The sequence below is a fragment of the Micromys minutus genome (genome assembly GCF_963924665.1).
Source record: "Micromys minutus genome assembly, chromosome: 15".
Classification (NCBI taxonomy): Eukaryota; Metazoa; Chordata; class Mammalia; order Rodentia; family Muridae; genus Micromys; species Micromys minutus.
In genome coordinates, this window is record NC_137984.1 from 57,001,156 (window position 1) to 57,016,328 (window position 15,173).

General features: G+C 40.3%; 1 pseudogene across 1 annotated transcript; it reads right to left on the reverse strand.

The window, feature by feature from the left end:
- Positions 1-1,846: 1,846 nt before the first annotated feature.
- Positions 1,847-2,957, reverse strand: LOC308430471 (peptidyl-prolyl cis-trans isomerase D-like; annotated as a pseudogene). Its single transcript has one exon. The product of its transcript is annotated as a peptidyl-prolyl cis-trans isomerase D-like (transcript).
- Between the last annotated feature and the right edge of the window lie 12,216 nt (positions 2,958-15,173).

A 15,173-nucleotide genomic window follows, 5' to 3' on the forward strand; every position in this document is an offset into this window, starting at 1 on the left:
AAGGTGCCATGAGGTTCTGAGAAGAAGGTGTATTCTTTTGTTTTCAAGTAAAATGTTCTGTAGATGTCTATTCATTCCAATTGGTTCATAACCTCTGCTAGTTTCACTGCGTCCTTGTTCAGTTTCTGTTTCCATGATCTGACCATTGGTGAGAGTGGGGTGTTGAGGTCTTCCACTATTATTGTTTGTGGTGCAATGTATTTTTTGCTTTTTAGTAGGGTTTCTTTTATGAGTATGGGTGCTCTTATATTTTCAGCATAAATGTTAATGCTTGAGAGTTCCTCCTGATAAATTTCCCCTGTAATGAGTAAAAAGTGTCCTACCTTATTTGTTTTGATGTCTTTTGGTTGAAAATCTACTTTATCTGATATTAGAATGGCTACCCCAGCTTTTTTCTTGGGGCTGTTTGCTTGGAAGGTTTGTTCCCTAGAGTTTTACTCTGAGATAGTATCTGTCTTTGTCTCTGAGATGAGTTTCCTGTATGCAGCAAAATGCTGGATTCTGTTTATGTATCCATTCTGATAGCCTATGTCTGTAGGGAGCCGTTTGTGCTGCACCCAAACATGGTGCCGGCTTCCCGCCAAGAACTCAGCAAACAGAGCTGTTGCCCAGCCAAGAGAGTTAATGCGCATGCACCACATAAGTCACAGCCCACTCTTGGGGCACGTGATTGAGCTACAGGAGGATGCACCAATCAGGTAGCAACACGAGTCTCCTAGGCATGTATAGCAGTGCATTTTCTCCCCCACAGGAGAAGAAGGAGAAGACAGTGGAGAGATTGCGGGAGACCCCACGTGGAGGGATGGCGGAGAGGCACCACGTGGAGAGAGACTCAGTAAAAGAGATTGCGGGAGGTCCTGCGTGGACAGAGACTGGACAGAGAGATCGCTCGTGGGGGACTGTGCGTGAGAGGTCGTCTAGACAGTAGAACTCGGTAGGGAGTCCCCGGCTCAGAGAGAAGTTTCCTGCTCAAGAAGCCCCTGCTCAAAGTGCTGTTCAATAAAGGTTATCCGCAGAAGAAGCTGTTTGTTTTGTTGCACGCCTGTTCCTAGCGGCGGGAAGCGTGGGCGCGTGACATATGTCTTTTTATTGGGGAATTGAATCCATTTATGTTAACAGATATTAAGGAATAGTGATTGCTGTTTCCTGCTACTTTTGCTTTTAGAGGTAGAATTGTGCCTGTGTGTCTTTCTTCTTTTGTTTTTCTTGCTTAGTTATTTTCTTGTTTTTCCCTCCTTGTATTGAGTTTTCCACCTATAATTCATTGTAGTGCTGGATTTGTGGTCAGATATTGTGTAAATTCAGTTTTGTCCTGGAATATCTTGGTCTCTACATCTATGGTGATTGAGAGTTTTGCTGGGTATAGCAGCTTGGGCTGACACTTGTGTTCTCTTAGGGTCTGCATGATATCTGTCCAGGGTTTTCTAGCTTTTATAGTCTCTGTTGAGAATTCGGGTGTAATTCTGATTGGCCTGCCTTTATATTTTTCATGACCTTTTTCCATTACTGGTTTTAGTATTCTTCCTTTGCATTGGACACTTGGCATTTTGACTATTATGTGTCGGGAAGAATTTATTTTTTGGTCCACTCTATTTGGAGTTCTGTAGGCTTCTTTTATGCTCATGGTCATCTCATTCTTTTTTTTTTTTTTTTTTTTCTTTTTCTTTTTTCTTTTTTTTTTTTTTTTTGCATTTCGTAACACTTTATTTAAGAAAGAACCTATGTCTGCACTGCTATGGAAACAATGACGAAGACCAAGGGAAACACATCAGGGACAGTGCAGACAGTGATATACATTGTCCAATATTTAATCAATGTATAACAGTCAAGGAAAGTCTTGTCCTTATTAAGTGAACATTTTTGCATACACCGCCTTCACTTTATCTTTCTGTGCCTTTATCATTTGTTTGACTTTAAGCAATTCTGCCTGGATGGCTTTATCTCCTGGGGCTATCTCCTGCGCCTTCGTAAGATCAGCCAACGCTTGATCATATTCTTTTCATCCTTGCCATCCTTGTGCTTTTCGGTATAGTGCTTTTGTATTTGAAGGGTCCATTTCAAGAGCCTCCAAGCAACTGTCAATTGCCCCCTGCCAATTTGACATCTTCAATTTACAAGCACCAATATTTAGCACACAACTTAAGGCTATAGGTTGCAGTCTGGATATATCTGCTTTCTCAATAACGGCCTTTGAACTATCCACGTACCTTAAAACCTTCGCATATTTTTAATAGCCATCTCCCAGTTCTGAGACTTGAAAAAAGTATTTCCAATGTTTTTTAAGTCTTCAGATATTAATAAAATTTTATCTACATCTTTTATATCTATATCTGCATCCTCAGGGAAATCTGGATGACTGTCACCAGAGCCATCTTTGGGGAATATGCCCCAGTCATCCCTTCTTTCAGTTCTCCGCATTCTGCAATCACACAAAGTTTAGCAGGCTTTTCACCATTCACTTCTACATTCTCAAGCATCCTTGCCACACCTAGTCCTTTTATTACTTGACCAAATACCACATGTTTCCCATCCAAATGAGGAGTTGGAACTGTTGTGATAAAGAACTGAGAGCCATTTGTATTGGGGCCTGCATTTGCCATGCTCAGCAAACCCTCCCGGTCATGCTTATAATGAAAATTCTCATCTTCAAATTTTTCACCATAAATACTTTCTCCTCCTGTCCCATTCTAATTTGAGAAGTCTCCACCCCAAATCATAAATTTCTTAATAATTTGGTGAAAAGGACATCCTTTAAAATAGAGAGGTTTCCCAGTTGTGGATCCAGTGCCTCTTTCTCCTGTACACAATGCATGAAAATTTTCTGCAGTTTTGGGAACGATATCTGCAAACAACTCTAAAACAATTCGTCCAACTCGCTCCCCACCGATGTCCACGTCAAAGAAGACTCGCGGGTTCTTGGAATTGGAGGGCTTGGCTGCTGGGGATGGGTGGGACATCTTAACTGCCGGCGCTGGAAAGCGTGAAACTGGGTGAGAGGGGCTCGAACTCTACCGCTGGTCATCTCATTCCTAAGGGTAGGAAAGTTTTCTTTTACAATTTTGTTAAAGATATTTACTGTGCCTCTTAGTTGATATTCTTCACCCTCTTCTATTCCTATTATCCTTAGGTTTGGTCTTCTCATGGTGTCCTGGATCTCTTGGATATTTTGTGTTAGGACCTTTTTGGCTTTTGCATCTTCTCTGACTGTTTTGTCTATGTTTTCAATGTTGTCTTCAGCCCCTGAAATTCTCTCTTCCATCTCTTATAGTGTGTTGTAGATGTTTGCATCTGTGACTCCTGATTTCCTTTTTTGGTTTTCCACCTCCAGGGTTGTCTCTTTTAGTGTTCTCTTTATTGTCTCCATTTTCATTTTCAATTCTGTCTTCATTTCCTTCATCTCTTTGGTTCTGTTTTCCTCTAGTTTTTGACTTAGTATTTTTGTGTTTTCTCTTTAAAAGCTTCTATTTGTTTATGGTTTAGCTCTCATTTTTTTAAGTGAGCTATTCATGCTCTTCTCAAAGATCTCCATCATCATCTTGAGGAATTATTATAGGTATGAGTCTTCTTTTCCTGGAGTGTTTGGCATTCTGCTGCTTGCTGTGCAGGGAGAGCTGGGTTCTGATGTTGCCAGGTTGTCTTGGTTTCTATTGCATAAGTTCTTTCACTTTCCTCTTGCTATCTTGTTGTCTATAAGTATATGTGGTCTTGTTGTCAGTGATTGGTTCCTGTCTCTCCTGTGTACCTGATCTGTTTCTCTGGATCTCCACTGTTTTAGTTGGCAGATGGCTTGAGTGTTATTTCCACACACAAGGGCCTTCCAGGCAGACACCGAGTCCCTACAGCAGAGTTCCTGCTCTCCTGAACCAACTGGAGGGTTCTGACTACTACTAGCTAGGCCTAGTCCTCTCTGCTCCCCAGCTACTCACAGCACAGTCTCACCAGGCCTGTGTCCCTGGATCTCTGCTGTTCCCAGTGGCAAATGGCCTGATCCTTTGGTCCACACGCGATGGCTTTCTGGGCTGATACTAAGTCCCTATTCCAGGGTTCCTGCTCCCCTGAACAAATGGGGGTGGTGCTTTCTGTGTTCTTGGCCCAGACCTCTCAGTGCCCTGGACACTCATGGAACAGTCTCACCAGGCCTGTGTCCCTGGATCTTCACTGTTACGGCTGGCAAAAATCTCCTGTAATTTTTACAGGAGTTTTTCATGTGCTTCTTGAAAATGTCCATCATCATCATGAAGTATAATTTCAAGTCTAAGTCTTTTTTTCCGGTTGTTTGACAATCCACTACTTGCTGTGGTAGTAGAGTTGGGTTCTGATGTTGCTAGGTTTTCCTAGTTTTTATTGCCTAGGTTCTTTCGCTTTCCTCTTGTCATTTTGTTGTCTGTGATTATAGGTGACCTTGTTGTCTCTGACTGGAGCCTGTCAGAGTAGTTCTGACTCTCTGTAGTTCTAACTCTCCTGTAGTTCTGAGGGCCTGTGGGCTCAGGAATTAGATTGTTCCTGGGTGTTTTGCTCTTTGCTTGTGAGCAGTGTGTTCTGATGGCAGTGACTTCATTCTGTATCCATGGGTTCAGGTGGGAGAGTGCTTGAGAAGCTGTTCTGGGAGTTCAGCTGTCTGGGAACAGGTTCTGAGTTCTGATGGTGGTCACCTGACCCTCTCTATGGGCTGGAAAGGACTTGATCCCAGAGTTCACCTCCCTATTTGCACTTTCAGATCACCAGCTATTCCCTCCAGGATCAGCTGGTAAGGGTATCTGGCAGGTTTAGGGCTTACAGTTGTGAGACCACTTGCAAGACTGTTCTAAGGGTTCAGCCCACTGCGGGCTTTTCCTGAGTCTTACTATTGGTCACCTAGCCCTCTCACTGGGACAAAAAGGACCAAATACCAGAGTCCACCACCTTATCTACCCTCTGAGGGCTCCAGGCACTCCCTCCTGGGACAGTCAGTATGTTCTGTGGCAGGTTCCCCGTGAGCTCAGGTAGAAGAATGCTTGCAAGGCTGTTCTGGGGGCTCATCTGTCTGTGGTTGGGTCCTGAGTATTGATGGTGGTCACCAGACCCTTTAGCTAGGCTGGAAAGCAATATATACATTTGTTTATATTACATTTGTTTATATAATTCATACAATATTTAAATACTTTATATTAGTAACTTTCTCAACTCCAAGGAGGTGTTTCAGGGACCAGTCTTGCCAGATATATTTCAAGTGTGAAGTACCAAAAGGCACAATGAAGTGGCCAGACAGTGATGATTCATACAACTGTTGTCTGTGTTTCTCTTTCAATTCCTCATTTGTCTTTTTTTGTATGTTTTATCATATAAAGTGCATATTTTGCTGCAATTTTTTAGTTTCAAATGTTAGTCCATAATCATCGGAGGGAGCATGTTTGTGCAAGGAGACAAGGTGCTGGAAAAGTAGCTTACAGTTCTACATCCTGATCTGGAGAAAGAGAGAGAGAGAGAGAGAGAGAGAGAGAGAGAGAGAGAGACAGACAGACAGAGACAGAGACAGACAGAGAGACTGTCTTAGGGTTTTATTGCTGTGAACAGACACCATGACCAAGGCAAGTCTTATAAATAAAAACATTTAATTGAGACTGGCTTGCAGGTTCAGAGGTTCAGTCCAGTATCAAGGCAGAAGCATGATAGCATCCAGGCAGACATGGTGCAGGAGGAGCTGAGAGTTATATATCTTCATCCAAAGGAAGCCAGGAACAGACTGAGCATCTTTAGGCAGCCAGGAGGAGTGTCTTCAAGCCCATCCCCAGAGTGACACACTTCCTCCAACAAGGCCACACATTCTACTAGTGCCACTCCCTGGGCCAAGCATATGCAATCCATCACAGAGACAGACTGACAGAGAGAGACAGAGACAAACCAAGAGATACAAACAGAGAGACAGGGCCTGGCTTGAGCTTTTGAAACTTCAAGACAACCCCTAGTGAAACACTTTCTCCAACAAAGCACACCTACTCCAATAAGAACATGCTTCCTTTATAGTACCACTCTCTATGAAATTATGGAGGCCATTTTCATTTAAACTATATATCCTACACTATGGCTTCCATAGGCTTGTAGTCTTATAATGAAAAACATATTTAGTCCAAATTCAAAAGTCCTCATAATCTATGTTACAACATCAGCACTTAATAGTTCATAGTCCAAAATCTCTTCTGAGACTCTTGCTATCTTTTAACTGTAATTCCCTGTAATAAAAAAAGAAAATAAAGAAAGCTTTAGGAGGTCTGGGCAGCCAGGGAGCAGAGGGATCTCTGCGGAGTGCGCACAGTAAGCACAGCCCCAGGCCTGCCTGATCCAGGGACCAAGAACAGAACTTTGGAACTTCTGTTTCCACCTGACGGCAACTTCAGGGTGCAGAACAGGGCCTGGCCCACCTGCCCCCCCCCCCTCAGCAGCAGCTTCTAAAGGCTTAAAGACTGGGACCAGGAACACAACTTTGGAACTTCTGTTTCCAACCGGTGAAGACTTCAGGGCGCAGAACAGGGCGCGGCCCATCTGCCACTCAGATCAAAAGCTCCTAAAGCTTTAAAGACTGGTGAGTAGGAGATCTGGGCAGCCAGGGAGCAGAGGGATCTCTGTGGAGTGTGCACAGTAAGCGCACCCCCAAGTCCTGCTTGATCCAGAGACCAGAAACAGAACTTTGGAACTTCTGTTTCCACCCTGCGGCGACCTCACGCCACAGAACAGGGCTTGGCCAATCTGACACCTGGACCAGTGGAGATCCAGGGACACAGACCAGATACAAGGGAAAGGCAAGAACATACCACTGACAACAAGATGGCGAGAGGAAAGCGAAAGAGTATGTCCCAAGGAAACCAAGACAACCTGGCAATACCAAAACCCAGCTCTCCCATAACAGCAAACATTGGAATGCCAAACACTCCAGAAAAAGAAGACGCAGACCTGAAATCATACCTCAAGATGCTGATAGAGATACTTAAACAAGAACGGGAGGAAAAGCAAAAAGATTCAGATGCTTTCAAAGAGGAAACAAGAAAAACACTCAAAGAACTCAAAGAATTAGAGGAAAACAGAACCAAAAAGATGAGGGAATTTAAAACAGAAATTGACACAATTAAAAAAAAAAAAACACTAAAAGAGATAACCCTAGAGGTAGAACACCTAAAAAAGAAATCAGGAGTCACAGAAACAAGCATTTCCAATAGACTACAGGGGATGGAAGAGAGAATCTCAGGGGCAGAAGACAACATTGTAAACATAGACAAAACAACCAGAGAAGATGCAAAAAACAAAAAGGTCCTAACCCAAAATGTACAGGAAATCCAGGACACAATGAGAAGATCTAACCTAAGGATAATAGGAATAGAAGAGGGAGAAGAGTATCAACTAAGAGGCACAGTAAATATCTTCAACAAAATCGTAGAAGAAAACTTCCCTACCCTCAAGAATGAGATGACCACGAGCATAAAAGAAGCCTTCAGAACTCCAAATAGGTTGGACCAGAAAAGAAATACCTCCCGACACATAATAGTCAAAACACCAAGTGCCCAAAGCAAATAAAGAATACTAAAAGCAGTAAGGGGAAAAGGTCAGGTAACATTTAAAGGCAGGCCAATCAGAATCACACTTGATTTCTCAACAGAGACTATGAAAGCTAGAAGAGCCTGGACAGAAATCATGCACACCCTAAGAGAGCACAAGTGCCAGCCCAAGCTGCTATACCCAGCAAAACTATCAATCACCATAGATGGAGAGATGAAGATATTTCAAGACAAATCAAAATTTACACAATATCTGACCACAAACCCAGCACTACAACGAAATATAGGTGGAAAACCCAATACAATGAGGGAAAATACAGCCTAGTGAAAACAAGAAAACTCCTAAACAAGAAAACTAAAAGAAGAAAAAGACAGACACAACACAAACCATAAAGGCAATAATGGCAGGAAACAGAAACAGCTATTCCTTGATATCTATTAACATATATGGACTCAACTCCCCAATAAAGAGACATAGGCTATCAGACTGAATACATAAACAAAATCCAGCCTTTTGCTGCATACAAAAACTCATCTCAGAGACAAAGACAGACACTATCTCAGAGTAAAAGGGTGGGAAAAAAACTTCCAAGCAAACAGCCCCAAGAAGCAAACTGGAGTGGCTATTCTAATATCGAATAAAGTAAATTTCCAACCAAAAGTTATCAAAAAAGATAAGGAAGGACACTTTTTACTCATTACCGGGAAAATCTGTCAGGAGAAACTCTCAATCCTTAACATATATGCTCCAAATAAAAAATCACCCACATTCATAAAAGAAACCATACTAAAGCTCAAAAAATACATTTCACCACACACAATAATAGTGGGAGACTTTAATACCCCACTCTCACCAATGGACAAATCATGGAAACAGAAACTGAACAAGGACACTGCAAAACTAGCAGAGACTTTGGACCAACTAGAATTAATAGATATATACAGAACATATCATCATAAAGTAAAAGAATACACCATCCTCTCAGCACCCCATGGCACCTTCTCGAAAATCGACCACATAATTGGACACAGAATGAGCCTCAGTCGATATAAGAAGATTGAAATACTCCCATGCATCCTCTCAGATCAGGATGGTCTACGGCTGGTCTTTAACAACAACAAAGACAACAGAAAGCCTTCGTACATATGGAAACTAAACAACGCTCTGTTAAACGATAGCAGGGCCAAAGAAGAAATAAAGAAAAAATTAAGGACTTTCTAGAATTCAACGAAAATGAAAATACAACATACCCAAACCTATGGGATGCAATGAAAGCAGTACTGAGAGGAAAACTCATAGCCCTAAGTGCTTCCAAAAAAATACTGGAAAGAGCTTACATCAGCAACCTGACAGCACAGCTAAAATCCCTAGAACAAAAGGAAGCAGATATACCCAAGAAGAATAGACGGCAAGAAATAATCAAAATTAGGGCAGAAATAGACCAAATAGAATCAAAAAAACCATTGAAAAAATCAACAAAACCAAAAGTTGGTTCTGTGAGAAAATCAACAAGATTGATAAACCCCTAGCCAGACTAACTAGAGGGCAAAGAGAGAGTATACAAATTAACAAAATCAGAAAGGAAAGTGAAGACATAACACCTGAAACTTAGGAAATTCAAGAAATCATCAGATCCTACTACAAAAACTTATACTCCACAAAATTGGAAAATCTGGAGGAAATGGATGAATTCCTAGACAGATACAAGATCCCAAAGTTAAACCAGGACCAAGTAAACTATCTAAATAACCCTATAACACCTAAAGATATAGAAGAAATCATCAAAAGCCTCCTAATCAAAAAAAGCCCAGGTCCAGACGGGTTCAGTGCAGAATTTTATCAGACATTTATTGGGCATATAACACCAATACTCTCCAAACTATTCCAAAAAATAGAATCAGATGGAATATTACCCAACTCATTTTTTTTTTTTAGGCTACAATAACCCTCGTACCTAAACCACACAAAGACCCTACAAGGAAAGAGAACTTCAGACCAATCTCACTTATGAACATTGACACAAAAATACTCAACAAAATTCTTGCAAACCGAATCCAAGAACACATCAAAACCATCATTCATCATGACCAAGTAGGCTTCATCCCTGGGATGCAGGAATGGTTTAATATAAGGAAATCCATCAATGTAATCCACCATATAAACAAACTCAAAGAACAAAATCACATGGTCATCTCACTAGATGCTGAGAAAGCAATTTACAAAATTTAACACCCCTTCATGTTAAAAGTCCTGGAAAGAACAAGAATCCAAGGTCCATACTTAAACATAATAAATGCAATATAGAGCAAACCAACAGCCAACATCAAACTTAATGGCGAGAAACTTGAAGCAATCCCACTAAAATCAGGGACTCGACAAGGCTGCTCACTTTCCCCCTACCTATTCAACGTAGTACTGGAAGTCCTAGCTAGAGCAAATTGACAGAAAAAGGAGATCAAGAAGATACAAATCAGAAAGGAAGAGATAAAAACATGACTCTTTGATGATGACATGATAGTGTACTTAAGTGACCCCAAAAACTCCACCAGAGAACTCCTACAGCTGATTAACAAGTTCAGCAAAGTGGCTGGATACAAAATCAACTCAAACAAATCAGTAGCCTTCCTATACTCAAAAGACAAACACGTGAAGAAAGAAATTAGGGAAAAGGTACCCTTCACAATTGTCACAAAAACTATGAAATACCTTGGTGTGACTCTAATTAAGCAAGTGAAGAACTTGTACAACAAGAACTTCAAACCTCTAAAGAAGGAAATTGAGGAGTATCTCAGAAAATGGAAAGATCTCCCATGCTCATGTATTGGAAAGATCAACATCTTAAAAATGGCAATCCTACCAAAATCAATCTATAGATTCAAAGCAATCCCCATCAAAATTCCAACACAGTTCTTCATGGAATTGGAAAGATCAATGTGCAATTTCATATGGAACAACAAAAGACCTAGAATAGTGAAATCCATCCTCAACAACAAGAAAACACCTGCGGGAATCACTATCCCTGACCTCAAGCTATACTACAAGGCAATTGTGCTGAAAACTGCATGGTACTGGTACAGAAATAGGCATGTGGATCAATGGAATAGAATAGAAGATCCAGAAGTGAGCCCTCATGTATATGGTCACCTGATTTTTGACAAAGGAGCCGTAAACATTCAATGGAAAAAGGACAGCCTATTCAACAAATGGTGCTGGTCCAACTGGCACTCAGCATGCAAAAGAATGAAAATAGACCCTTTCTTATCTCCTTGTACAAAGCTCAAGTGTAAGTGTATCAAACATCTCCAGTTTAAACCAGATACACTGAAACTATTAGATGAGAAAATAGGGAAAACTTTAGAACATATAGGAACAGGAGAAAATTTTCTGAACAAAACACCAATAGCTCAAGCTTTAAGGTCAAAGATTAACAAATGGTACTTAATGAGATTGCAAAGTTTCTGTAAGGCTAAGGACATTGTCAAGAAAACAAAACGGCAGCCAACAGAATGAGAGATTTTCACCAACTCCACATCAGATAGAGGCCTAATATCTAAGGTTTACAAGGAACTCAAAAAGCTAGACACCAGAGAATCAAATAACCCTATTAAAAAATGGGGTACAGAGCTAAACAAAACGTTCTCAGTTGAGGAATATCAAATGGCTGAGAAATATCTGAGGAAGTGCTCGACATCCTTAGCCATCAGGGAAATGCAAATCAAAACAACTCTGAGATTCCACCTCACATCAGTCAGATTGGCCAAGATCCAAAAATTAGATGAAAGCAGATGGTGGCGAGGCTTTGGAGAAAGAGAAACACTTCTCCACTGTTGGTGGGGTTGCAAACTAATACAACCACTCTGGAAATCAGTCTGGCGATACCTCAGAAAATTGGATATAATACTACCTGAAGACCCAGCTATTCCACTTCTGGGCATATACCCCAGAGACACCTTAGTACACAACACAGATATATGCACCACAATGTTCATAGCAGCTCTATTTATAATAGCCAGAAGCTGGATAGAACCCAGATGTCCTTCAGAAGATGAATGGATACAAAAATTGTGGTACATATACACAATGGAATACTACTCAGCCACCAGAAACAATGACTTGACCAAATTCTTAAGAAAATGGCTGCATCTAGAGAATATCATTCTGAGTGAGATAACCCAGTTATAAAAGAACAGACATAATATGCAGTCACTGATAGTGGGATGCTAACCCCAGAGACTTGCACTGCCCCAGAAACAACTCACAGACTGTATGAAGTCCACGAAATAAAGATAACAAAATAAAACAAAACAAAAAATCTTTATACAACAAGAAAACTTTGACTATTTCCATGTTACATTTTGTTTTACATGTACTTTATGCTCATTGTAACTATGAAGTTTTCAATGCATACTATCAAACCTTTAAAAAAATCAAGTACTGACTAAAAAATATATTCATACAGTTTTATGTAAAAATTATTTTAAAATCTGAAAAAAAGTACTGACAAAATGTATTGTATAGTTTTATGCAAAAATGCTTAAAATCTGTACATTTATCTTTGTTTTGTAAAATAAAGTTGTTTAAAAAAGAAAATAAAATTTCAACACATATAATGGCACAGATTAGACAATACTATTGCAAAGGGAGGAAATGGACCACAGTAAGGAAATACTGGACCATAGCAAGACCAAAAACCAGCTGAGAAAAGTTCAAACTCTGCATCTTCATGTCTGAAGTCAAAATGATTTATATATCTCCACGTCTTTTCAGCTTTGTTGACAGCAACTCACCTCTCCCTTGTGCTGTTCCACTGCTGGCCAGCAGCTTTGCTTCACAGGTACTCCATAGCTCTCACATCTCTAACATCTGAAGTCTCCAATATACTCCCTGCCTCATCTTCACAGCTTCACACAATAACACTTCTAGCCCTCCGTGCATGGACACCCCTCATATAAATTGTTTTAGTTGCTTTCCTTAGTAATAGAAAAAGATTCTATAATCTATTTTTTGTATCCTTAACACTAAAAGCAGAACTATGTGGCCAAAGTTATCACATTCTGCTGTTTGCTGGAGCTGGGGCATGATCCCATTGTCCAAACACATTTTGACCAGTATGGTGCCCACACCACAAACAGCTACTCTGAACTGGGCGAAGGCCTAAGGGTTCGAAAGAAAGACACAACTCCATTATTCATATTACAAGATGCATATCAAATAGAGGAGTATCACAAAACACCTGCTAGTTAACCAAGGAAGGGCGATGTTACCACAGAATCCTGAGCGAAAACACAGAGCCTTGAGCTATAGTCAAAATGGGGTCTGGTCTTTGCCATAAATGGGACACAAGGTCTTTCTATTGAACCATTCTCTGCTGAGCTGGGCACGATCTCCAGAGGCCTTCAGAATTTAAAGTTAAAATATTTAAAATATATAAAATCAAGGATAGATGTGCATGAGGGGGGATATGCTCCCCCTTTGATGTTAGACAAAGAAATCTTTATGGTATTATCTAATCCTAAGTGGATGGGGTGTTGGTATGGCTATTCCAAACAGTTTTTTGTTTTTGATGGTTTTCTTCACTACCTAAACTTGGTGGTCCTGTAGACCAGTCTGGCCTTGAACTCTGAAATCCACCTGCCTCTGCTTCTCATGTGCTTCAATTAAAGGTATGTACTTTCACCACCACCTCAACCTGCACTTGAAGCTTTTTTTCAATTTCTTTTCACAAATTGAAAGCTTAGCTGGGTGGCATCTTGCTCTGAGTTCACCACTTCCTTTATTTCAGCAAGACCAAGCTTTTCTTTAATCTGTTTACTCTTTTCTCCTCAAGCTGTATATTTTGTAGTTTTCATTGCTTACCTTCTTCCTTTTCATTAAAGACCTGCATACAGTTGCCCACTAGAAACCACATGACTTTACTTTGTGTACTTTGAAATCTCTGCAAATACAATTAATTCAAAACTCTTAACATTAGTCTCTGGCATACTTTTCACAGGAGGGTAAAAAGCAGTCACATTCTTCACCAATTTATCATAAGAATAGTTTCTAGGCCACATCCTAAAATCCTTATGTCCTAAAACCCTTTGAGCTAGACCCCTACAGTTCATACAATTTTCAGCACCACTGTCTTCCATGCTTCTATTAGGATGGCCCATTAACTCTTGTTTAAAATGTCCAATCATTTTTTTCTAGTTCAAACTCCCAAAGTGTTCCATATTTCTCCAAACAAAAATATAGCCCAGTCTATCACAGCAATAGCTCAGTCCCTGGTATCAACTTCTGTCTTAGTTAGGGCTCTTATTGCTGCGAAGAGATATGATGACCATGGAAACTCTTAAAAGACAAACAAAGAAACAAACAAACCAAAACACATATAATTGGGGCTGGCCTATATTTCAGAGGTTTATTCCATTATGAAGTATTTGAGATTACTATAGCTGGATCAGCCGGTAGTAGAGAAAACTACATCTGGATTGACCTTCTGAAACCTTAAGCCTACCCCTAGTTACAAACTTCCTTCAACAAGGACACAGCTACTCTAATAAGGTCATACTAGTGTTTAGTCCTAATTCGGACATCTATATCACACCTCCTCCTCCCAAATCCTAGGAATTATTGCAGAAGAGTGAGAAAGCCAGAGATGCATGATTACAAGGAAACAGTGTTTTCTGGATACAGCAGGAAGCTGCACAAATGAACTCATAAAAGATGTAACAGCGTGACAAAGATCTGAGCAAGCTTAAGATAGACCACATCACTTCATGGCTAAGGGAAGCAGATGGCCAAGAAATCCCACTCAACATGGAGGAGCTATTGACAATTGATGGCTGCTCTGTAAGGGAGATATAATTTTCTTTGAGAATGTAGTTTCCAGTTCATCTACTACTCCAATGGACGGCTACACATCCAAGGATATATAGGTGATTCATATCCATATATGGATGGATATCTGAATATAAAATTTTCAAAATAAAGGCAAGAAGAAAAGCAAGCAAGGAAAGAAGGCAAGAAAAAGGAAGGAAGGAAAGAAGAAAGAAGGAGTAAGTTGAGCAAGCCACGTAAACCAAGTTTATAAGCATCCTTTTTCTGTGTCCTCCACACTAGTTTTTGCCTTTGCTCTCTGTATAACAAAATGCAAAGTATAAGATTCAATAAATCCACCTTTTTTGAAGTTGCTTTTTGTCACTATTTTATCTCAGCAGCATCATCATCAGCAGCAGCAACAAAGAAACTAAACTAACACCAAATGCACAAATATTCTGTTTACTGCCTCTCTATCAAATAGAGGAGTATCACGAAACACCTGCTAGTTAACCAAGGAAGGGCGATGTTGCCACATCTTCCTTGTGTATTAATGTAGGTGTAGTATGAAAAACAAAGGAAAACATAAACAAAACAACTTGATATTTTTTTGACAAGCACTATAATTGTAATTCAACAAATCAATCTTCTTTCTGTCCTGAAAACTGGAGCAACATTTTTCATTCTTCAACATGCCGGCTCTTCTCCTGCTTTCCAGGGTTTCCCAGTGACTGTCCTCAGTGGTTCAGCAATTATTGTCATGTGTTTCTCTTAGGATATAGCTTCATGTTGCCAAGAGATCTGAAATCCAAAGAGACTGTGGCCTTGGGGTACTCTTGTTTCCTTTT